At 47.9% G+C, this 20,586-nt stretch overlaps 16 non-coding genes across 16 annotated transcripts; all 16 read right to left on the bottom strand.

Moving 5' to 3' along the window:
* Nucleotides 1-641: 641 nt before the first annotated feature.
* Nucleotides 642-782, bottom strand: LOC143964833 (U4 spliceosomal RNA). The gene has a single exon (XR_013271288.1). It is a non-coding gene; the product is annotated as a U4 spliceosomal RNA (small nuclear RNA).
* A 560-nt stretch (nucleotides 783-1,342) lies between these two features.
* Nucleotides 1,343-1,415, bottom strand: TRNAK-UUU (transfer RNA lysine (anticodon UUU)). Its single transcript has one exon. It is a non-coding gene; the product is annotated as a tRNA-Lys (tRNA).
* Nucleotides 1,416-2,042: 627 nt separating this feature from the next.
* LOC143964830 (U4 spliceosomal RNA) lies at nucleotides 2,043-2,183 on the bottom strand. The gene has a single exon (XR_013271287.1). It is a non-coding gene; the product is annotated as a U4 spliceosomal RNA (small nuclear RNA).
* Nucleotides 2,184-3,434: 1,251 nt separating this feature from the next.
* LOC143965125 (U4 spliceosomal RNA) lies at nucleotides 3,435-3,575 on the bottom strand. Its single transcript, XR_013271531.1, has one exon. It is a non-coding gene; the product is annotated as a U4 spliceosomal RNA (small nuclear RNA).
* A 1,260-nt stretch (nucleotides 3,576-4,835) lies between these two features.
* Nucleotides 4,836-4,976, bottom strand: LOC143964829 (U4 spliceosomal RNA). Its single transcript, XR_013271286.1, has one exon. It is a non-coding gene; the product is annotated as a U4 spliceosomal RNA (small nuclear RNA).
* A 1,251-nt stretch (nucleotides 4,977-6,227) lies between these two features.
* LOC143964828 (U4 spliceosomal RNA) lies at nucleotides 6,228-6,368 on the bottom strand. The gene has a single exon (XR_013271285.1). It is a non-coding gene; the product is annotated as a U4 spliceosomal RNA (small nuclear RNA).
* Nucleotides 6,369-7,628: 1,260 nt separating this feature from the next.
* On the bottom strand, nucleotides 7,629-7,769 carry LOC143965115 (U4 spliceosomal RNA). Its single transcript, XR_013271523.1, has one exon. It is a non-coding gene; the product is annotated as a U4 spliceosomal RNA (small nuclear RNA).
* A 1,260-nt stretch (nucleotides 7,770-9,029) lies between these two features.
* Nucleotides 9,030-9,170, bottom strand: LOC143965114 (U4 spliceosomal RNA). Its single transcript, XR_013271522.1, has one exon. It is a non-coding gene; the product is annotated as a U4 spliceosomal RNA (small nuclear RNA).
* A 1,251-nt stretch (nucleotides 9,171-10,421) lies between these two features.
* Nucleotides 10,422-10,562, bottom strand: LOC143965124 (U4 spliceosomal RNA). The gene has a single exon (XR_013271530.1). It is a non-coding gene; the product is annotated as a U4 spliceosomal RNA (small nuclear RNA).
* Nucleotides 10,563-11,813: 1,251 nt separating this feature from the next.
* LOC143964827 (U4 spliceosomal RNA) lies at nucleotides 11,814-11,954 on the bottom strand. Its single transcript, XR_013271284.1, has one exon. It is a non-coding gene; the product is annotated as a U4 spliceosomal RNA (small nuclear RNA).
* A 1,251-nt stretch (nucleotides 11,955-13,205) lies between these two features.
* On the bottom strand, nucleotides 13,206-13,346 carry LOC143965094 (U4 spliceosomal RNA). Its single transcript, XR_013271506.1, has one exon. It is a non-coding gene; the product is annotated as a U4 spliceosomal RNA (small nuclear RNA).
* A 1,260-nt stretch (nucleotides 13,347-14,606) lies between these two features.
* On the bottom strand, nucleotides 14,607-14,747 carry LOC143965113 (U4 spliceosomal RNA). Its single transcript, XR_013271521.1, has one exon. It is a non-coding gene; the product is annotated as a U4 spliceosomal RNA (small nuclear RNA).
* Nucleotides 14,748-15,998: 1,251 nt separating this feature from the next.
* On the bottom strand, nucleotides 15,999-16,139 carry LOC143965120 (U4 spliceosomal RNA). The gene has a single exon (XR_013271527.1). It is a non-coding gene; the product is annotated as a U4 spliceosomal RNA (small nuclear RNA).
* Nucleotides 16,140-17,399: 1,260 nt separating this feature from the next.
* LOC143964826 (U4 spliceosomal RNA) lies at nucleotides 17,400-17,540 on the bottom strand. Its single transcript, XR_013271283.1, has one exon. It is a non-coding gene; the product is annotated as a U4 spliceosomal RNA (small nuclear RNA).
* Nucleotides 17,541-18,800: 1,260 nt separating this feature from the next.
* On the bottom strand, nucleotides 18,801-18,941 carry LOC143964782 (U4 spliceosomal RNA). The gene has a single exon (XR_013271246.1). It is a non-coding gene; the product is annotated as a U4 spliceosomal RNA (small nuclear RNA).
* Nucleotides 18,942-20,201: 1,260 nt separating this feature from the next.
* Nucleotides 20,202-20,342, bottom strand: LOC143965093 (U4 spliceosomal RNA). Its single transcript, XR_013271505.1, has one exon. It is a non-coding gene; the product is annotated as a U4 spliceosomal RNA (small nuclear RNA).
* Nucleotides 20,343-20,586: the final 244 nt, after the last annotated feature.

The following is a 20,586-nucleotide window of genomic DNA, read 5'->3' as shown; positions in this document are numbered from 1 at the left end:
CATATGTGTCTGAACAGCTATGCTGCTGAAAAAAGACCAAGGTGGAAGGATAAATCTTGACATCCATGGTGGAAAAAGACCATCGAGCCAAGGGCACCGGGTGCCTGAAAGCGAAAGTATTTGGCTTGCCCAGGCTGGCTAATCATCCTCTTCCGTTTCATTTTCTGCAACAGGTTGACTATAAAAGGGAGAATCTAACCTGCAACCATGCAGATAGGGTCCAGTCCGGTATAGGTGGAGAACGCCTAAAGTTTCTGCCTTAGTTTTACCTACAGGTCAATGCTCTTTCACCGGAAACAAGGGCCTTGTTTCACCTTGCAAAAAGACACCGCCCAACACGCTTCCAGTATTCTTAATCAGTGACTGGATTACAAATAAAGACAGTTCACCTTTAGCCTCATGTTGCCAGGTCCAGCAGAAGAAACCCAGGCCAAAAAACGAGGTCGAGGCCACTCTTGAATACAGGCAAGTGAAGAACGAGCAGCGCGTGCCAATCCCAGATTGTTCTACCCAGGCTGCGTGATGACAGAAAAGCTCTCTATAGTGTCACCAGGCACGTGACACACTTCCTCAACTCTAACGCATCTCAGTCTGCACGTAAGAAGCCGTCACTTATCTACTGTTTAAAACACATTGCTCAGTCTCCTCAGAGACTCTCAAAAATTGCCAGTGCTGACTGTATTTCAAGTCATCATGGCGGGGTATTGGGAAAAGTTTTCAATTAGCAATAATCACGCCTCAGGTGAACCTCATTGGCTATGATACTGCCACTGCGCAAAGCTAACCAAATCGGTGCCTGCCAACATCTGCCCTTCATTGAAGGAGAAATTGACATTGAGGTGAGACACATAAGTGTCATCCAGTGGGCCGCTGAGCATTCTGGGACTTGGCATGCTAATGAGACAGGGATGATGCATAAGTGGGCATTGTTTACCCACTGAATAGTGTTAGCATTTGAAAGAACTAAGGAGAATCTAAAGGGACAGGGCCCCTCGGTTGTCAGATAGGTTTCTCCCACAGCAGCCCTGAAGGGCCACTGGGAGCATATGTGTCTGAACAGCTATGCTGCTGAAAAAAGACCAAGGTGGAAGGATTTGGGCCCTTTGTTGAAAGTTTGCTAGATAACATGCCTGAACTGGAGCCCAGGTAAGCTGCCATAGACAAGGGTATTTGGGAAATATTTGGTCAAGCAATCACCTTCAGCCACCTTTATTTCTGGCAGATTACAGGAGCCTAGAAAGGGGGAAGTTAGGACATTTCATCTCTCTGAGCATTCCTCACAGATGTGCATAAAGACTGCCCTATTGGCAGCTCCAGGGGCTCAAGGGTTGGTGAGAGGCACCGCCCGAACAGGGACTTGAACCCTGGACCCTCAGATTAAAAGTCTGATGCTCTACCAACTGAGCTATCCGGGCTCTGAAAGCTCCTCCTCCATAGTGGTCCAAGCTGCACAAATCTTGACATCCATGGTGGAAAAAGACCATCGAGCCAAGGGCACCGGGTGCCTGAAAGCGAAAGTATTTGGCTTGCCCAGGCTGGCTAATCATCCTCTTCCGTTTCATTTTCTGGAACAGGTTGACTATAAAAGGGAGAATCTAACCTGCAACCATGCAGATAGGGTCCAGTCCGGTATAGGTGGAGAACGCCTAAAGTTTCTGCCTTAGTTTTACCTACAGGTCAATGCTCTTTCACCGGAAACAAGGGCCTTGTTTCACCTTGCAAAAAGACACCGCCCAACACGCTTCCAGTATTCTTAATCAGTGACTGGGTTACAAATAAAGACAGTTCACCTTTAGCCTCATGTTGCCAGGTCCAGCAGAAGAAACCCAGGCCAAAAAACGAGGTCGAGGCCACTCTTGAATACAGGCAAGTGAAGAACGAGCAGCGCGTGCCAATCCCAGATTGTTCTACCCAGGCTGCGTGATGACAGAAAAGCTCTCTATAGTGTCACCAGGCACGTGACACACTTCCTCAACTCTAACGCATCTCAGTCTGCACGTAAGAAGCCGTCACTTATCTACTGTTTAAAACACATTGCTCAGTCTCCTCAGAGACTCTCAAAAATTGCCAGTGCTGACTGTATTTCAAGTCATCATGGCGGGGTATTGGGAAAAGTTTTCAATTAGCAATAATCACGCCTCAGGTGAACCTCATTGGCTATGATACTGCCACTGCGCAAAGCTAACCAAATCGGTGCCTGCCAACATCTGCCCTTCATTGAAGGAGAAATTGACATTGAGGTGAGACACATAAGTGTCATCCAGTGGGCCGCTGAGCATTCTGGGACTTGGCATGCTAATGAGACAGGGATGATGCATAAGTGGGCATTGTTTACCCACTGAATAGTGTTAGCATTTGAAAGAACTAAGGAGAATCTAAAGGGACAGGGCCCCTCGGTTGTCAGATAGGTTTCTCCCACAGCAGCCCTGAAGGGCCACTGGGAGCATATGTGTCTGAACAGCTATGCTGCTGAAAAAAGACCAAGGTGGAAGGATTTGGGCCCTTTGTTGAAAGTTTGCTAGATAACATGCCTGAACTGGAGCCCAGGTAAGCTGCCATAGACAAGGGTATTTGGGAAATATTTGGTCAAGCAATCACCTTCAGCCACCTTTATTTCTGGCAGATTACAGGAGCCTAGAAAGGGGGAAGTTAGGACATTTCATCTCTCTGAGCATTCCTCACAGATGTGCATAAAGACTGCCCTATTGGCAGCTCCTGGGTTGGTGAGAGGCACCGCCCGAACAGGGACTTGAACCCTGGACCCTCAGATTAAAAGTCTGATGCTCTACCGACTGAGCTATCCAGGCTCTGAAAGCTCCTCCTCCATAGTGGTCCAAGCTGCTTAAATCTTGACATCCATGGTGGAAAAAGACCATCGAGCCAAGGGCACCGGGTGCCTGAAAGCGAAAGTATTTGGCTTGCCCAGGCTGGCTAATCATCCTCTTCCGTTTCATTTTCTGGAACAGGTTGACTATAAAAGGGAGAATCTAACCTGCAACCATGCAGATAGGGTCCAGTCCGGTATAGGTGGAGAACGCCTAAAGTTTCTGCCTTAGTTTTACCTACAGGTCAATGCTCTTTCACCGGAAACAAGGGCCTTGTTTCACCTTGCAAAAAGACACCGCCCAACACGCTTCCAGTATTCTTAATCAGTGACTGGGTTACAAATAAAGACAGTTCACCTTTAGCCTCATGTTGCCAGGTCCAGCAGAAGAAACCCAGGCCAAAAAACGAGGTCGAGGCCACTCTTGAATACAGGTAAGTGAAGAACGAGCAGCGCGTGCCAATCCCAGATTGTTCTACCCAGGCTGCGTGATGACAGAAAAGCTCTCTATAGTGTCACCAGGCACGTGACACACTTCCTCAACTCTAACGCATCTCAGTCTGCACGTAAGAAGCCGTCACTTATCTACTGTTTAAAGCACATTGCTCAGTCTCCTCAGAGACTCTCAAAAATTGCCAGTGCTGATTGTATTTCAAGTCATCATGGCGGGGTATTGGGAAAAGTTTTCAATTAGCAATAATCACACCTCAGGTGAACCTCATTGGCTATGATACTGCCACTGCGCAAAGCTAACCAAATCGGTGCCTGCCAACATCTGCCCTTCTTTGAAGGAGAAATTGACATTGAGGTGAGACACATAAGTGTCATCCAGTGGGCCGCTGAGCATTCTGGGACTTGGCATGCTAATGAGACAGGGATGATGCATAAGTGGGCATTGTTTACCCACTGAATAGTGTTAGCATTTGAAAGAACTAAGGAGAATCTAAAGGGACAGGGCCCCTCGGTTGTCAGATAGGTTTCTCCCACAGCAGCCCTGAAGGGCCACTGGGAGCATATGTGTCTGAACAGCTATGCTGCTGAAAAAAGACCAAGGTGGAAGGATTTGGGCCCTTTGTTGAAAGTTTGCTAGATAACATGCCTGAACTGGAGCCCAGGTAAGCTGCCATAGACAAGGGTATTTGGGAAATATTTGGTCAAGCAATCACCTTCAGCCACCTTTATTTCTGGCAGATTACAGGAGCCTAGAAAGGGGGAAGTTAGGACATTTCATCTCTCTGAGCATTCCTCACAGATGTGCATAAAGACTGCCCTATTGGCAGCTCCAGGGGCTCAAGGGTTGGTGAGAGGCACCGCCCAAACAGGGACTTGAACCCTGGACCCTCAGATTAAAAGTCTGATGCTCTACCGACTGAGCTATCCGGGCTCTGAAAGCTCCTCCTCCATAGTGGTCCAAGCTGCTTAAATCTTGACATCCATGGTGGAAAAAGACCATCGAGCCAAGGGCACCGGGTGCCTGAAAGCGAAAGTATTTGGCTTGCCCAGGCTGGCTAATCATCCTCTTCCGTTTCATTTTCTGGAACAGGTTGACTATAAAAGGGAGAATCTAACCTGCAACCATGCAGATAGGGTCCAGTCCGGTATAGGTGGAGAACGCCTAAAGTTTCTGCCTTAGTTTTACCTACAGGTCAATGCTCTTTCACCGGAAACAAGGGCCTTGTTTCACCTTGCAAAAAGACACCGCCCAAGACGCTTCCAGTATTCTTAATCAGTGACTGCGTTACAAATAAAGACAGTTCACCTTTAGCCTCATGTTGCCAGGTCCAGCAGAAGAAACCCAGGCCAAAAAACGAGGTCGAGGCCACTCTTAAATACAGGCAAGTGAAGAACGAGCAGCGCGTGCCAATCCCAGATTGTTCTACCCAGGCTGCGTGATGACAGAAAAGCTCTCTATAGTGTCACCAGGCACGTGACACACTTCCTCAACTCTAACGCATCTCAGTCTGCACGTAAGAAGCCGTCACTTATCTACTGTTTAAAACACATTGCTCAGTCTCCTCAGAGACTCTCAAAAATTGCCAGTGCTGACTGTATTTCAAGTCATCATGGCGGGGTATTGGGAAAAGTTTTCAATTAGCAATAATCACGCCTCAGGTGAACCTCATTGGCTATGATACTGCCACTGCGCAAAGCTAACCAAATCGGTGCCTGCCAACATCTGCCCTTCATTGAAGGAGAAATTGACATTGAGGTGAGACACATAAGTGTCATCCAGTGGGCCGCTGAGCATTCTGGGACTTGGCATGCTAATGAGACAGGGATGATGCATAAGTGGGCATTGTTTACCCACTGAATAGTGTTAGCATTTGAAAGAACTAAGGAGAATCTAAAGGGACAGGGCCCCTCGGTTGTCAGATAGGTTTCTCCCACAGCAGCCCTGAAGGGCCACTGGGAGCATATGTGTCTGAACAGCTATGCTGCTGAAAAAAGACCAAGGTGGAAGGATTTGGGCCCTTTGTTGAAAGTTTGCTAGATAACATGCCTGAACTGGAGCCCAGGTAAGCTGCCATAGACAAGGGTATTTGGGAAATATTTGGTCAAGCAATCACCTTCAGCCACCTTTATTTCTGGCAGATTACAGGAGCCTAGAAAGGGGGAAGTTAGGACATTTCATCTCTCTGAGCATTCCTCACAGATGTGCATAAAGACTGCCCTATTGGCAGCTCCAGGGTTGGTGAGAGGCACCGCCCGAACAGGGACTTGAACCCTGGACCCTCAGATTAAAAGTCTGATGCTCTACCGACTGAGCTATCCGGGCTCTGAAAGCTCCTCCTCCATAGTGGTCCAAGCTGCACAAATCTTGACATCCATGGTGGAAAAAGACCATCGAGCCAAGGGCACCGGGTGCCTGAAAGCGAAAGTATTTGGCTTGCCCAGGCTGGCTAATCATCCTCTTCCGTTTCATTTTCTGGAACAGGTTGACTATAAAAGGGAGAATCTAACCTGCAACCATGCAGATAGGGTCCAGTCCGGTATAGGTGGAGAACGCCTAAAGTTTCTGCCTTAGTTTTACCTACAGGTCAATGCTCTTTCACCGGAAACAAGGGCCTTGTTTCACCTTGCAAAAAGACACCGCCCAACACGCTTCCAGTATTCTTAATCAGTGACTGGGTTACAAATAAAGACAGTTCACCTTTAGCCTCATGTTGCCAGGTCCAGCAGAAGAAACCCAGGCCAAAAAACGAGGTCGAGGCCACTCTTGAATACAGGCAAGTGAAGAACGAGCAGCGCGTGCCAATCCCAGATTGTTCTACCCAGGCTGCGTGATGACAGAAAAGCTCTCTATAGTGTCACCAGGCACGTGACACACTTCCTCAACTCTAACGCATCTCAGTCTGCACGTAAGAAGCCGTCACTTATCTACTGTTTAAAACACATTGCTCAGTCTCCTCAGAGACTCTCAAAAATTGCCAGTGCTGACTGTATTTCAAGTCATCATGGCGGGGTATTGGGAAAAGTTTTCAATTAGCAATAATCACGCCTCAGGTGAACCTCATTGGCTATGATACTGCCACTGCGCAAAGCTAACCAAATCGGTGCCTGCCAACATCTGCCCTTCATTGAAGGAGAAATTGACATTGAGGTGAGACACATAAGTGTCATCCAGTGGGCCGCTGAGCATTCTGGGACTTGGCATGCTAATGAGACAGGGATGATGCATAAGTGGGCATTGTTTACCCACTGAATAGTGTTAGCATTTGAAAGAACTAAGGAGAATCTAAAGGGACAGGGCCCCTCGGTTGTCAGATAGGTTTCTCCCACAGCAGCCCTGAAGGGCCACTGGGAGCATATGTGTCTGAACAGCTATGCTGCTGAAAAAAGACCAAGGTGGAAGGATTTGGGCCCTTTGTTGAAAGTTTGCTAGATAACATGCCTGAACTGGAGCCCAGGTAAGCTGCCATAGACAAGGGTATTTGGGAAATATTTGGTCAAGCAATCACCTTCAGCCACCTTTATTTCTGGCAGATTACCGGAGCCTAGAAAGGGGGAAGTTAGGACATTTCATCTCTCTGAGCATTCCTCACAGATGTGCATAAAGACTGCCCTATTGGCAGCTCCAGGGGCTCAGGGGTTGGTGAGAGGCACCACGCGAACAGGGACTTGAACCCTGGACCCTCAGATTAAAAGTCTGATGCTCTACCGACTGAGCTATGCGGGCTCTGAAAGCTGCTCCTCCATAGTGGTCCAAGCTGCTTAAATCTTGACATCCATGGTGGAAAAAGACCATCGAGCCAAGGGCACCGGGTGCCTGAAAGCGAAAGTATTTGGCTTGCCCAGGCTGGCTAATCATCCTCTTCCGTTTCATTTTCTGGAACAGGTTGACTATAAAAGGGAGAATCTAACCTGCAACCATGCAGATAGGGTCCAGTCCGGTATAGGTGGAGAACGCCTAAAGTTTCTGCCTTAGTTTTACCTACAGGTCAATGCTCTTTCACCGGAAACAAGGGCCTTGTTTCACCTTGCAAAAAGACACCGCCCAACACGCTTCCAGTATTCTTAATCAGTGACTGGGTTACAAATAAAGACAGTTCACCTTTAGCCTCATGTTGCCAGGTCCAGCAGAAGAAACCCAGGCCAAAAAACGAGGTCGAGGCCACTCTTGAATACAGGTAAGTGAAGAACGAGCAGCGCATGCCAATCCCAGATTGTTCTACCCAGGCTGCGTGATGACAGAAAAGCTCTCTATAGTGTCACCAGGCACGTGACACACTTCCTCAACTCTAACGCATCTCAGTCTGCACGTAAGAAGCCGTCACTTATCTACTGTTTAAAGCACATTGCTCAGTCTCCTCAGAGAATCTCAAAAATTGCCAGTGCTGACTGTATTTCAAGTCATCATGGCAGGGTATTGGGAAAAGTTTTCAATTAGCAATAATCACACCTCAGGTGAACCTCATTGGCTATGATACTGCCACTGCGCAAAGCTAACCAAATCGGTGCCTGCCAACATCTGCCCTTCATTGAAGGAGAAATTGACATTGAGGTGAGACACATAAGTGTCATCCAGTGGGCCGCTGAGCATTCTGGGACTTGGCATGCTAATGAGACAGGGATGATGCATAAGTGGGCATTGTTTACCCACTGAATAGTGTTAGCATTTGAAAGAACTAAGGAGAATCTAAAGGGACAGGGCCCCTCGGTTGTCAGATAGGTTTCTCCCACAGCAGCCCTGAAGGGCCACTGGGAGCATATGTGTCTGAACAGCTATGCTGCTGAAAAAAGACCAAGGTGGAAGGATTTGGGCCCTTTGTTGAAAGTTTGCTAGATAACATGCCTGAACTGGAGCCCAGGTAAGCTGCCATAGACAAGGGTATTTGGGAAATATTTGGTCAAGCAATCACCTTCAGCCACCTTTATTTCTGGCAGATTACCGGAGCCTAGAAAGGGGGAAGTTAGGACATTTCATCTCTCTGAGCATTCCTCACAGATGTGCATAAAGACTGCCCTATTGGCAGCTCCAGGGGCTCAAGGGTTGGTGAGAGGCACCACCCGAACAGGGACTTGAACCCTGGACCCTCAGATTAAAAGTCTGATGCTCTACCGACTGAGCTATCCGGGCTCTGAAAGCTGCTCCTCCATAGTGGTCCAAGCTGCTTAAATCTTGACATCCATGGTGGAAAAAGACCATCGAGCCAAGGGCACCGGGTGCCTGAAAGCGAAAGTATTTGGCTTGCCCAGGCTGGCTAATCATCCTCTTCCGTTTCATTTTCTGGAACAGGTTGACTATAAAAGGGAGAATCTAACCTGCAACCATGCAGATAGGGTCCAGTCCGGTATAGGTGGAGAACGCCTAAAGTTTCTGCCTTAGTTTTACCTACAGGTCAATGCTCTTTCACCGGAAACAAGGGCCTTGTTTCACCTTGCAAAAAGACACCGCCCAACACGCTTCCAGTATTCTTAATCAGTGACTGGGTTACAAATAAAGACAGTTCACCTTTAGCCTCATGTTGCCAGGTCCAGCAGAAGAAACCCAGGCCAAAAAACGAGGTCGAGGCCACTCTTGAATACAAGTAAGTGAAGAACGAGCAGCGCATGCCAATCCCAGATTGTTCTACCCAGGCTGCGTGATGACAGAAAAGCTCTCTATAGTGTCACCAGGCACGTGACACACTTCCTCAACTCTAACGCATCTCAGTCTGCACGTAAGAAGCCGTCACTTATCTACTGTTTAAAGCACATTGCTCAGTCTCCTCAGAGAATCTCAAAAATTGCCAGTGCTGACTGTATTTCAAGTCATCATGGCAGGGTATTGGGAAAAGTTTTCAATTAGCAATAATCACACCTCAGGTGAACCTCATTGGCTATGATACTGCCACTGCGCAAAGCTAACCAAATCGGTGCCTGCCAACATCTGCCCTTCATTGAAGGAGAAATTGACATTGAGGTGAGACACATAAGTGTCATCCAGTGGGCCGCTGAGCATTCTGGGACTTGGCATGCTAATGAGACAGGGATGATGCATAAGTGGGCATTGTTTACCCACTGAATAGTGTTAGCATTTGAAAGAACTAAGGAGAATCTAAAGGGACAGGGCCCCTCGGTTGTCAGATAGGTTTCTCCCACAGCAGCCCTGAAGGGCCACTGGGAGCATATGTGTCTGAACAGCTATGCTGCTGAAAAAAGACCAAGGTGGAAGGATTTGGGCCCTTTGTTGAAAGTTTGCTAGATAACATGCCTGAACTGGAGCCCAGGTAAGCTGCCATAGACAAGGGTATTTGGGAAATATTTGGTCAAGCAATCACCTTCAGCCACCTTTATTTCTGGCAGATTACCGGAGCCTAGAAAGGGGGAAGTTAGGACATTTCATCTCTCTGAGCATTCCTCACAGATGTGCATAAAGACTGCCCTATTGGCAGCTCCTGGGTTGGTGAGAGGCACCGCCCGAACAGGGACTTGAACCCTGGACCCTCAGATTAAAAGTCTGATGCTCTACCGACTGAGCTATCCAGGCTCTGAAAGCTCCTCCTCCATAGTGGTCCAAGCTGCTTAAATCTTGACATCCATGGTGGAAAAAGACCATCGAGCCAAGGGCACCGGGTGCCTGAAAGCGAAAGTATTTGGCTTGCCCAGGCTGGCTAATCATCCTCTTCCGTTTCATTTTCTGGAACAGGTTGACTATAAAAGGGAGAATCTAACCTGCAACCATGCAGATAGGGTCCAGTCCGGTATAGGTGGAGAACGCCTAAAGTTTCTGCCTTAGTTTTACCTACAGGTCAATGCTCTTTCACCGGAAACAAGGGCCTTGTTTCACCTTGCAAAAAGACACCGCCCAACACGCTTCCAGTATTCTTAATCAGTGACTGGGTTACAAATAAAGACAGTTCACCTTTAGCCTCATGTTGCCAGGTCCAGCAGAAGAAACCCAGGCCAAAAAACGAGGTCGAGGCCACTCTTGAATACAGGTAAGTGAAGAACGAGCAGCGCGTGCCAATCCCAGATTGTTCTACCCAGGCTGCGTGATGACAGAAAAGCTCTCTATAGTGTCACCAGGCACGTGACACACTTCCTCAACTCTAACGCATCTCAGTCTGCACGTAAGAAGCCGTCACTTATCTACTGTTTAAAGCACATTGCTCAGTCTCCTCAGAGACTCTCAAAAATTGCCAGTGCTGATTGTATTTCAAGTCATCATGGCGGGGTATTGGGAAAAGTTTTCAATTAGCAATAATCACACCTCAGGTGAACCTCATTGGCTATGATACTGCCACTGCGCAAAGCTAACCAAATCGGTGCCTGCCAACATCTGCCCTTCATTGAAGGAGAAATTGACATTGAGGTGAGACACATAAGTGTCATCCAGTGGGCCGCTGAGCATTCTGGGACTTGGCATGCTAATGAGACAGGGATGATGCATAAGTGGGCATTGTTTACCCACTGAATAGTGTTAGCATTTGAAAGAACTAAGGAGAATCTAAAGGGACAGGGCCCCTCGGTTGTCAGATAGGTTTCTCCCACAGCAGCCCTGAAGGGCCACTGGGAGCATATGTGTCTGAACAGCTATGCTGCTGAAAAAAGACCAAGGTGGAAGGATTTGGGCCCTTTGTTGAAAGTTTGCTAGATAACATGCCTGAACTGGAGCCCAGGTAAGCTGCCATAGACAAGGGTATTTGGGAAATATTTGGTCAAGCAATCACCTTCAGCCACCTTTATTTCTGGCAGATTACCGGAGCCTAGAAAGGGGGAAGTTAGGACATTTCATCTCTCTGAGCATTCCTCACAGATGTGCATAAAGACTGCCCTATTGGCAGCTCCTGGGTTGGTGAGAGGCACCGCCCGAACAGGGACTTGAACCCTGGACCCTCAGATTAAAAGTCTGATGCTCTACCGACTGAGCTATCCAGGCTCTGAAAGCTCCTCCTCCATAGTGGTCCAAGCTGCTTAAATCTTGACATCCATGGTGGAAAAAGACCATCGAGCCAAGGGCACCGGGTGCCTGAAAGCGAAAGTATTTGGCTTGCCCAGGCTGGCTAATCATCCTCTTCCGTTTCATTTTCTGGAACAGGTTGACTATAAAAGGGAGAATCTAACCTGCAACCATGCAGATAGGGTCCAGTCCGGTATAGGTGGAGAACGCCTAAAGTTTCTGCCTTAGTTTTACCTACAGGTCAATGCTCTTTCACCGGAAACAAGGGCCTTGTTTCACCTTGCAAAAAGACACCGCCCAACACGCTTCCAGTATTCTTAATCAGTGACTGGGTTACAAATAAAGACAGTTCACCTTTAGCCTCATGTTGCCAGGTCCAGCAGAAGAAACCCAGGCCAAAAAACGAGGTCGAGGCCACTCTTGAATACAGGTAAGTGAAGAACGAGCAGCGCGTGCCAATCCCAGATTGTTCTACCCAGGCTGCGTGATGACAGAAAAGCTCTCTATAGTGTCACCAGGCACGTGACACACTTCCTCAACTCTAACGCATCTCAGTCTGCACGTAAGAAGCCGTCACTTATCTACTGTTTAAAACACATTGCTCAGTCTCCTCAGAGACTCTCAAAAATTGCCAGTGCTGACTGTATTTCAAGTCATCATGGCGGGGTATTGGGAAAAGTTTTCAATTAGCAATAATCACGCCTCAGGTGAACCTCATTGGCTATGATACTGCCACTGCGCAAAGCTAACCAAATCGGTGCCTGCCAACATCTGCCCTTCATTGAAGGAGAAATTGACATTGAGGTGAGACACATAAGTGTCATCCAGTGGGCCGCTGAGCATTCTGGGACTTGGCATGCTAATGAGACAGGGATGATGCATAAGTGGGCATTGTTTACCCACTGAATAGTGTTAGCATTTGAAAGAACTAAGGAGAATCTAAAGGGACAGGGCCCCTCGGTTGTCAGATAGGTTTCTCCCACAGCAGCCCTGAAGGGCCACTGGGAGCATATGTGTCTGAACAGCTATGCTGCTGAAAAAAGACCAAGGTGGAAGGATTTGGGCCCTTTGTTGAAAGTTTGCTAGATAACATGCCTGAACTGGAGCCCAGGTAAGCTACCATAGACAAGGGTATTTGGGAAATATTTGGTCAAGCAATCACCTTCAGCCACCTTTATTTCTGGCAGATTACAGGAGCCTAGAAAGGGGGAAGTTAGGACATTTCATCTCTCTGAGCATTCCTCACAGATGTGCATAAAGACTGCCCTATTGGCAGCTCCAGGGTTGGTGAGAGGCACCGCCCGAACAGGGACTTGAACCCTGGACCCTCAGATTAAAAGTCTGATGCTCTACCGACTGAGCTATCCGGGCTCTGAAAGCTCCTCCTCCATAGTGGTCCAAGCTGCACAAATCTTGACATCCATGGTGGAAAAAGACCATCGAGCCAAGGGCACCGGGTGCCTGAAAGCGAAAGTATTTGGCTTGCCCAGGCTGGCTAATCATCCTCTTCCGTTTCATTTTCTGGAACAGGTTGACTATAAAAGGGAGAATCTAACCTGCAACCATGCAGATAGGGTCCAGTCCGGTATAGGTGGAGAACGCCTAAAGTTTCTGCCTTAGTTTTACCTACAGGTCAATGCTCTTTCACCGGAAACAAGGGCCTTGTTTCACCTTGCAAAAAGACACCGCCCAACACGCTTCCAGTATTCTTAATCAGTGACTGGGTTACAAATAAAGACAGTTCACCTTTAGCCTCATGTTGCCAGGTCCAGCAGAAGAAACCCAGGCCAAAAAACGAGGTCGAGGCCACTCTTAAATACAGGCAAGTGAAGAACGAGCAGCGCGTGCCAATCCCAGATTGTTCTACCCAGGCTGCGTGATGACAGAAAAGCTCTCTATAGTGTCACCAGGCACGTGACACACTTCCTCAACTCTAACGCATCTCAGTCTGCACATAAGAAGCCGTCACTTATCTACTGTTTAAAACACATTGCTCAGTCTCCTCAGAGACTCTCAAAAATCGCCAGTGCTGACTGTATTTCAAGTCATCATGGCGGGGTATTGGGAAAAGTTTTCAATTAGCAATAATCACGCCTCAGGTGAACCTCATTGGCTATGATACTGCCACTGCGCAAAGCTAACCAAATCGGTGCCTGCCAACATCTGCCCTTCATTGAAGGAGAAATTGACATTGAGGTGAGACACATAAGTGTCATCCAGTGGGCCGCTGAGCATTCTGGGACTTGGCATGCTAATGAGACAGGGATGATGCATAAGTGGGCATTGTTTACCCACTGAATAGTGTTAGCATTTGAAAGAACTAAGGAGAATCTAAAGGGACAGGGCCCCTCGGTTGTCAGATAGGTTTCTCCCACAGCAGCCCTGAAGGGCCACTGGGAGCATATGTGTCTGAACAGCTATGCTGCTGAAAAAAGACCAAGGTGGAAGGATTTGGGCCCTTTGTTGAAAGTTTGCTAGATAACATGCCTGAACTGGAGCCCAGGTAAGCTGCCATAGACAAGGGTATTTGGGAAATATTTGGTCAAGCAATCACCTTCAGCCACCTTTATTTCTGGCAGATTACCGGAGCCTAGAAAGGGGGAAGTTAGGACATTTCATCTCTCTGAGCATTCCTCACAGATGTGCATAAAGACTGCCCTATTGGCAGCTCCAGGGGCTCAAGGGTTGGTGAGAGGCACCACCCGAACAGGGACTTGAACCCTGGACCCTCAGATTAAAAGTCTGATGCTCTACCGACTGAGCTATCCGGGCTCTGAAAGCTGCTCCTCCATAGTGGTCCAAGCTGCTTAAATCTTGACATCCATGGTGGAAAAAGACCATCGAGCCAAGGGCACCGGGTGCCTGAAAGCGAAAGTATTTGGCTTGCCCAGGCTGGCTAATCATCCTCTTCCGTTTCATTTTCTGGAACAGGTTGACTATAAAAGGGAGAATCTAACCTGCAACCATGCAGATAGGGTCCAGTCCGGTATAGGTGGAGAACGCCTAAAGTTTCTGCCTTAGTTTTACCTACAGGTCAATGCTCTTTCACCGGAAACAAGGGCCTTGTTTCACCTTGCAAAAAGACACCGCCCAACACGCTTCCAGTATTCTTAATCAGTGACTGGGTTACAAATAAAGACAGTTCACCTTTAGCCTCATGTTGCCAGGTCCAGCAGAAGAAACCCAGGCCAAAAAACGAGGTCGAGGCCACTCTTGAATACAGGTAAGTGAAGAACGAGCAGCGCATGCCAATCCCAGATTGTTCTACCCAGGCTGCGTGATGACAGAAAAGCTCTCTATAGTGTCACCAGGCACGTGACACACTTCCTCAACTCTAACGCATCTCAGTCTGCACGTAAGAAGCCGTCACTTATCTACTGTTTAAAGCACATTGCTCAGTCTCCTCAGAGAATCTCAAAAATTGCCAGTGCTGACTGTATTTCAAGTCATCATGGCAGGGTATTGGGAAAAGTTTTCAATTAGCAATAATCACACCTCAGGTGAACCTCATTGGCTATGATACTGCCACTGCGCAAAGCTAACCAAATCGGTGCCTGCCAACATCTGCCCTTCATTGAAGGAGAAATTGACATTGAGGTGAGACACATAAGTGTCATCCAGTGGGCCGCTGAGCATTCTGGGACTTGGCATGCTAATGAGACAGGGATGATGCATAAGTGGGCATTGTTTACCCACTGAATAGTGTTAGCATTTGAAAGAACTAAGGAGAATCTAAAGGGACAGGGCCCCTCGGTTGTCAGATAGGTTTCTCCCACAGCAGCCCTGAAGGGCCACTGGGAGCATATGTGTCTGAACAGCTATGCTGCTGAAAAAAGACCAAGGTGGAAGGATTTGGGCCCTTTGTTGAAAGTTTGCTAGATAACATGCCTGAACTGGAGCCCAGGTAAGCTGCCATAGACAAGGGTATTTGGGAAATATTTGGTCAAGCAATCACCTTCAGCCACCTTTATTTCTGGCAGATTACAGGAGCCTAGAAAGGGGGAAGTTAGGACATTTCATCTCTCTGAGCATTCCTCACAGATGTGCATAAAGACTGCCCTATTGGCAGCTCCTGGGTTGGTGAGAGGCACCGCCCGAACAGGGACTTGAACCCTGGACCCTCAGATTAAAAGTCTGATGCTCTACCGACTGAGCTATCCGGGCTCTGAAAGCTCCTCCTCCATAGTGGTCCAAGCTGCTTAAATCTTGACATCCATGGTGGAAAAAGACCATCGAGCCAAGGGCACCGGGTGCCTGAAAGCGAAAGTATTTGGCTTGCCCAGGCTGGCTAATCATCCTCTTCCGTTTCATTTTCTGGAACAGGTTGACTATAAAAGGGAGAATCTAACCTGCAACCATGCAGATAGGGTCCAGTCCGGTATAGGTGGAGAACGCCTAAAGTTTCTGCCTTAGTTTTACCTACAGGTCAATGCTCTTTCACCGGAAACAAGGGCCTTGTTTCACCTTGCAAAAAGACACCGCCCAACACGCTTCCAGTATTCTTAATCAGTGACTGGGTTACAAATAAAGACAGTTCACCTTTAGCCTCATGTTGCCAGGTCCAGCAGAAGAAACCCAGGCCAAAAAACGAGGTCGAGGCCACTCTTGAATACAGGTAAGTGAAGAACGAGCAGCGCGTGCCAATCCCAGATTGTTCTACCCAGGCTGCGTGATGACAGAAAAGCTCTCTATAGTGTCACCAGGCACGTGACACACTTCCTCAACTCTAAAGCATCTCAGTCTGCACGTAAGAAGCCGTCACTTATCTACTGTTTAAAGCACATTGCTCAGTCTCCTCAGAGACTCTTAAAAATTGCCAGTGCTGACTGTATTTCAAGTCATCATGGCGGGGTATTGGGAAAAGTTTTCAATTAGCAATAATCACACCTCAGGTGAACCTCATTGGCTATGATACTGCCACTGCGCAAAGCTAACCAAATCGGTGCCTGCCAACATCTGCCCTTCATTGAAGGAGAAATTGACATTGAGGTGAGACACATAAGTGTCATCCAGTGGGCCGCTGAGCATTCTGGGACTTGGCATGCTAATGAGACAGGGATGATGCATAAGTGGGCATTGTTTACCCACTGAATAGTGTTAGCATTTGAAAGAACTAAGGAGAATCTAAAGGGACAGGGCCCCTCGGTTGTCAGATAGGTTTCTCCCACAGCAGCCCTGAAGGGCCACTGGGAGCATATGTGTCTGAACAGCTATGCTGCTGAAAAAAGACCAAGGTGGAAGGATTTGGGCCCTTTGTTGAAAGTTTGCTAGATAACATGCCTGAACTGGAGCCCAGGTAAGCTGCCATAGACAAGGGTATTTGGGAAATATTTGGTCAAGCAATCACCTTCAGCCACCTTTATTTCTGGCAGATTACAGGAGCCTAGAAAGGGGGAAGTTAGGACATTTCATCTCTCTGAGCATTCCTCACAGATGTGCATAAAGACTGCCCTATTGGCAGCTCCAGGGGCTCCAGGGTTGGTGAGAGGCACCGCCCAAACAGGGACTTGAACCCTGGACCCTCAGATTAAAAGTCTGATGCTCTACCGACTGAGCTATCCAGGCTCTGAAAGTTCCTCCTCCATAGTGGTCCAAGCTGCACAAATCTTGACATCCATGGTGGAAAAAGACCATCGAGCCAAGGGCACCGGGTGCCTGAAAGCGAAAGTATTTGGCTTGCCCAGGCTGGCTAATCATCCTCTTCCGTTTCATTTTCTGGAACAGGTTGACTATAAAAGGGAGAATCTAACCTGCAACCATGCAGATAGGGTCCAGTCCGGTATAGGTGGAGAACGCCTAAAGTTTCTGCCTTAGTTTTACCTACAGGTCAATGCTCTTTCACCGGAAACAAGGGCCTTGTTTCACCTTGCAAAAAGACACCGCCCAACACGCTTCCAGTATTCTTAATCAGTGACTGGGTTACAAATAAAGACAGTTCACCTTTAGCCTCATGTTGCCAGGTCCAGCAGAAGAAACCCAGGCCAAAAAACGAGGTCGAGGCCACTCTTAAATACAGGCAAGTGAAGAACGAGCAGCGCGTGCCAATCCCAGATTGTTCTACCCAGGCTGCGTGATGACAGAAAAGCTCTCTATAGTGTCACCAGGCACGTGACACACTTCCTCAACTCTAACGCATCTCAGTCTGCACGTAAGAAGCCGTCACTTATCTACTGTTTAAAACACATTGCTCAGTCTCCTCAGAGACTCTCAAAAATTGCCAGTGCTGACTGTATTTCAAGTCATCATGGCGGGGTATTGGGAAAAGTTTTCAATTAGCAATAATCACGCCTCAGGTGAACCTCATTGGCTATGATACTGCCACTGCGCAAAGCTAACCAAATCGGTGCCTGCCAACATCTGCCCTTCATTGAAGGAGAAATTGACATTGAGGTGAGACACATAAGTGTCATCCAATGGGCCGCTGAGCATTCTGGGACTTGGCATGCTAATGAGACAGGGATGATGCATAAGTGGGCATTGTTTACCCACTGAATAGTGTTAGCATTTGAAAGAACTAAGGAGAATCTAAAGGGACAGGGCCCCTCGGTTGTCAGATAGGTTTCTCCCACAGCAGCCCTGAAGGGCCACTGGGAGCATATGTGTCTGAACAGCTATGCTGCTGAAAAAAGACCAAGGTGGAAGGATTTGGGCCCTTTGTTGAAAGTTTGCTAGATAACATGCCTGAACTGGAGCCCAGGTAAGCTGCCATAGACAAGGGTATTTGGGAAATATTTGGTCAAGCAATCACCTTCAGCCACCTTTATTTCTGGCAGATTACAGGAGCCTAGAAAGGGGGAAGTTAGGACATTTCATCTCTCTGAGCATTCCTCACAGATGTGCATAAAGACTGCCCTATTGGCAGCTCCAGGGGCTCAAGGGTTGGTGAGAGGCACCGCCCGAACAGGGACTTGAACCCTGGACCCTCAGATTAAAAGTCTGATGCTCTACCGACTGAGCTATCCGGGCTCTGAAAGCTCCTCCTCCATAGTGGTCCAAGCTGCACAAATCTTGACATCCATGGTGGAAAAAGACCATCGAGCCAAGGGCACCGGGTGCCTGAAAGCGAAAGTATTTGGCTTGCCCAGGCTGGCTAATCATCCTCTTCCGTTTCATTTTCTGGAACAGGTTGACTATAAAAGGGAGAATCTAACCTGCAACCATGCAGATAGGGTCCAGTCCGGTATAGGTGGAGAACGCCTAAAGTTTCTGCCTTAGTTTTACCTACAGGTCAATGCTCTTTCACCGGAAACAAGGGCCTTGTTTCACCTTGCAAAAAGACACCGCCCAACACGCTTCCAGTATTCTTAATCAGTGACTGGGTTACAAATAAAGACAGTTCACCTTTAGCCTCATGTTGCCAGGTCCAGCAGAAGAAACCCAGGCCAAAAAACGAGGTCGAGGCCACTCTTAAATACAGGCAAGTGAAGAACGAGCAGCGCGTGCCAATCCCAGATTGTTCTACCCAGGCTGCATGATGACAGAAAAGCTCTCTATAGTGTCACCAGGCACGTGACACACTTCCTCAACTCTAACGCATCTCAGTCTGCACGTAAGAAGCCGTCACTTATCTACTGTTTAAAACACATTGCTCAGTCTCCTCAGAGACTCTCAAAAATTGCCAGTGCTGACTGTATTTCAAGTCATCATGGCAGGGTATTGGGAAAAGTTTTCAATTAGCAATAATCACGCCTCAGGTGACCCTCATTGGCTATGATACTGCCACTGCGCAAAGCTAACCAAATCGGTGCCTGCCAACATCTGCCCTTCATTGAAGGAGAAATTGACATTGAGGTGAGACACATAAGTGTCATCCAGTGGGCCGCTGAGCATTCTGGGACTTGGCATGCTAATGAGACAGGGATGATGCATAAGTGGGCATTGTTTACCCACTGAATAGTGTTAGCATTTGAAAGAACTAAGGAGAATCTAAAGGGACAGGGCCCCTCGGTTGTCAGATAGGTTTCTCCCACAGCAGCCCTGAAGGGCCACTGGGAGCATATGTGTCTGAACAGCTATGCTGCTGAAAAAAGACCAAGGTGGAAGGATTTGGGCCCTTTGTTGAAAGTTTGCTAGATAACATGCCTGAACTGGAGCCCAGGTAAGCTGCCATAGACAAGGGTATTTGGGAAATATTTGGTCAAGCAATCACCTTCAGCCACCTTTATTTCTGGCAGATTACAGGAGCCTAGAAAGGGGGAAGTTAGGACATTTCATCTCTCTGAGCACTCCTCACAGATGTGCATAAAGACTGCCCTATTGGCAGCTCCAGGGGATCAAGGGTTGGTGAGAGGCACCGCCCGAACAGGGACTTGAACTCTGGACCCTCAGATTAAAAGTCTGATGCTCTACCGACTGAGCTATCCGGGCTCTGAAAGCTCCTCCTCCATAGTGGTCCAAGCTGCTTAAATCTTGACATCCATGGTGGAAAAAGACCATCGAGCCAAGGGCACCGGGTGCCTGAAAGCGAAAGTATTTGGCTTGCCCAGGCTGGCTAATCATCCTCTTCCGTTTCATTTTCTGGAACAGGTTGACTATAAAAGGGAGAATCTAACCTGCAACCATGCAGATAGGGTCCAGTCCGGTATAGGTGGAGAACGCCTAAAGTTTCTGCCTTAGTTTTACCTACAGGTCAATGCTCTTTCATCGGAAACAAGGGCCTTGTTTCACCTTGCAAAAAGACACCGCCCAACACGCTTCCAGTATTCTTAATCAGTGACTGGGTTACAAATAAAGACAGTTCACCTTTAGCCTCATGTTGCCAGGTCCAGCAGAAGAAACCCAGGCCAAAAAACGAGGTCGAGGCCACTCTTGAATACAGGCAAGTGAAGAACGAGCAGCGCGTGCCAATCCCAGATTGTTCTACCCAGGCTGCGTGATGACAGAAAAGCTCTCTATAGTGTCACCAGGCACGTGACACACTTCCTCAACTCTAACGCATCTCAGTCTGCACGTAAGAAGCCGTCACTTATCTACTGTTTAAAACACATTGCTCAGTCTCCTCAGAGACTCTCAAAAATCGCCAGTGCTGACTGTATTTCAAGTCATCATGGCGGGGTATTGGGAAAAGTTTTCAATTAGCAATAATCACGCCTCAGGTGAACCTCATTGGCTATGATACTGCCACTGCGCAAAGCTAACCAAATCGGTGCCTGCCAACATCTGCCCTTCATTGAAGGAGAAATTGACATTGAGGTGAGACACATAAGTGTCATCCAGTGGGCCGCTGAGCATTCTGGGACTTGGCATGCTAATGAGACAGGGATGATGCATAAGTGGGCATTGTTTACCCACTGAATAGTGTTAGCATTTGAAAGAACTAAGGAGAATCTAAAGGGACAGGGCCCCTCGGTTGTCAGATAGGTTTCTCCCACAGCAGCCC

The sequence above is a fragment of the Lithobates pipiens genome, unplaced genomic scaffold (assembly GCF_037356315.1).
Source record: "Lithobates pipiens isolate NorthernLeopardFrog02 unplaced genomic scaffold, aLitPip1_a1.2 Scaffold_8, whole genome shotgun sequence".
In the NCBI taxonomy this organism is placed as follows: domain Eukaryota; kingdom Metazoa; phylum Chordata; class Amphibia; order Anura; family Ranidae; genus Lithobates; species Lithobates pipiens.
Note: the sequence above shows the minus strand (reverse complement) of the source record. Positions and strands in the feature narration are given on the sequence as shown.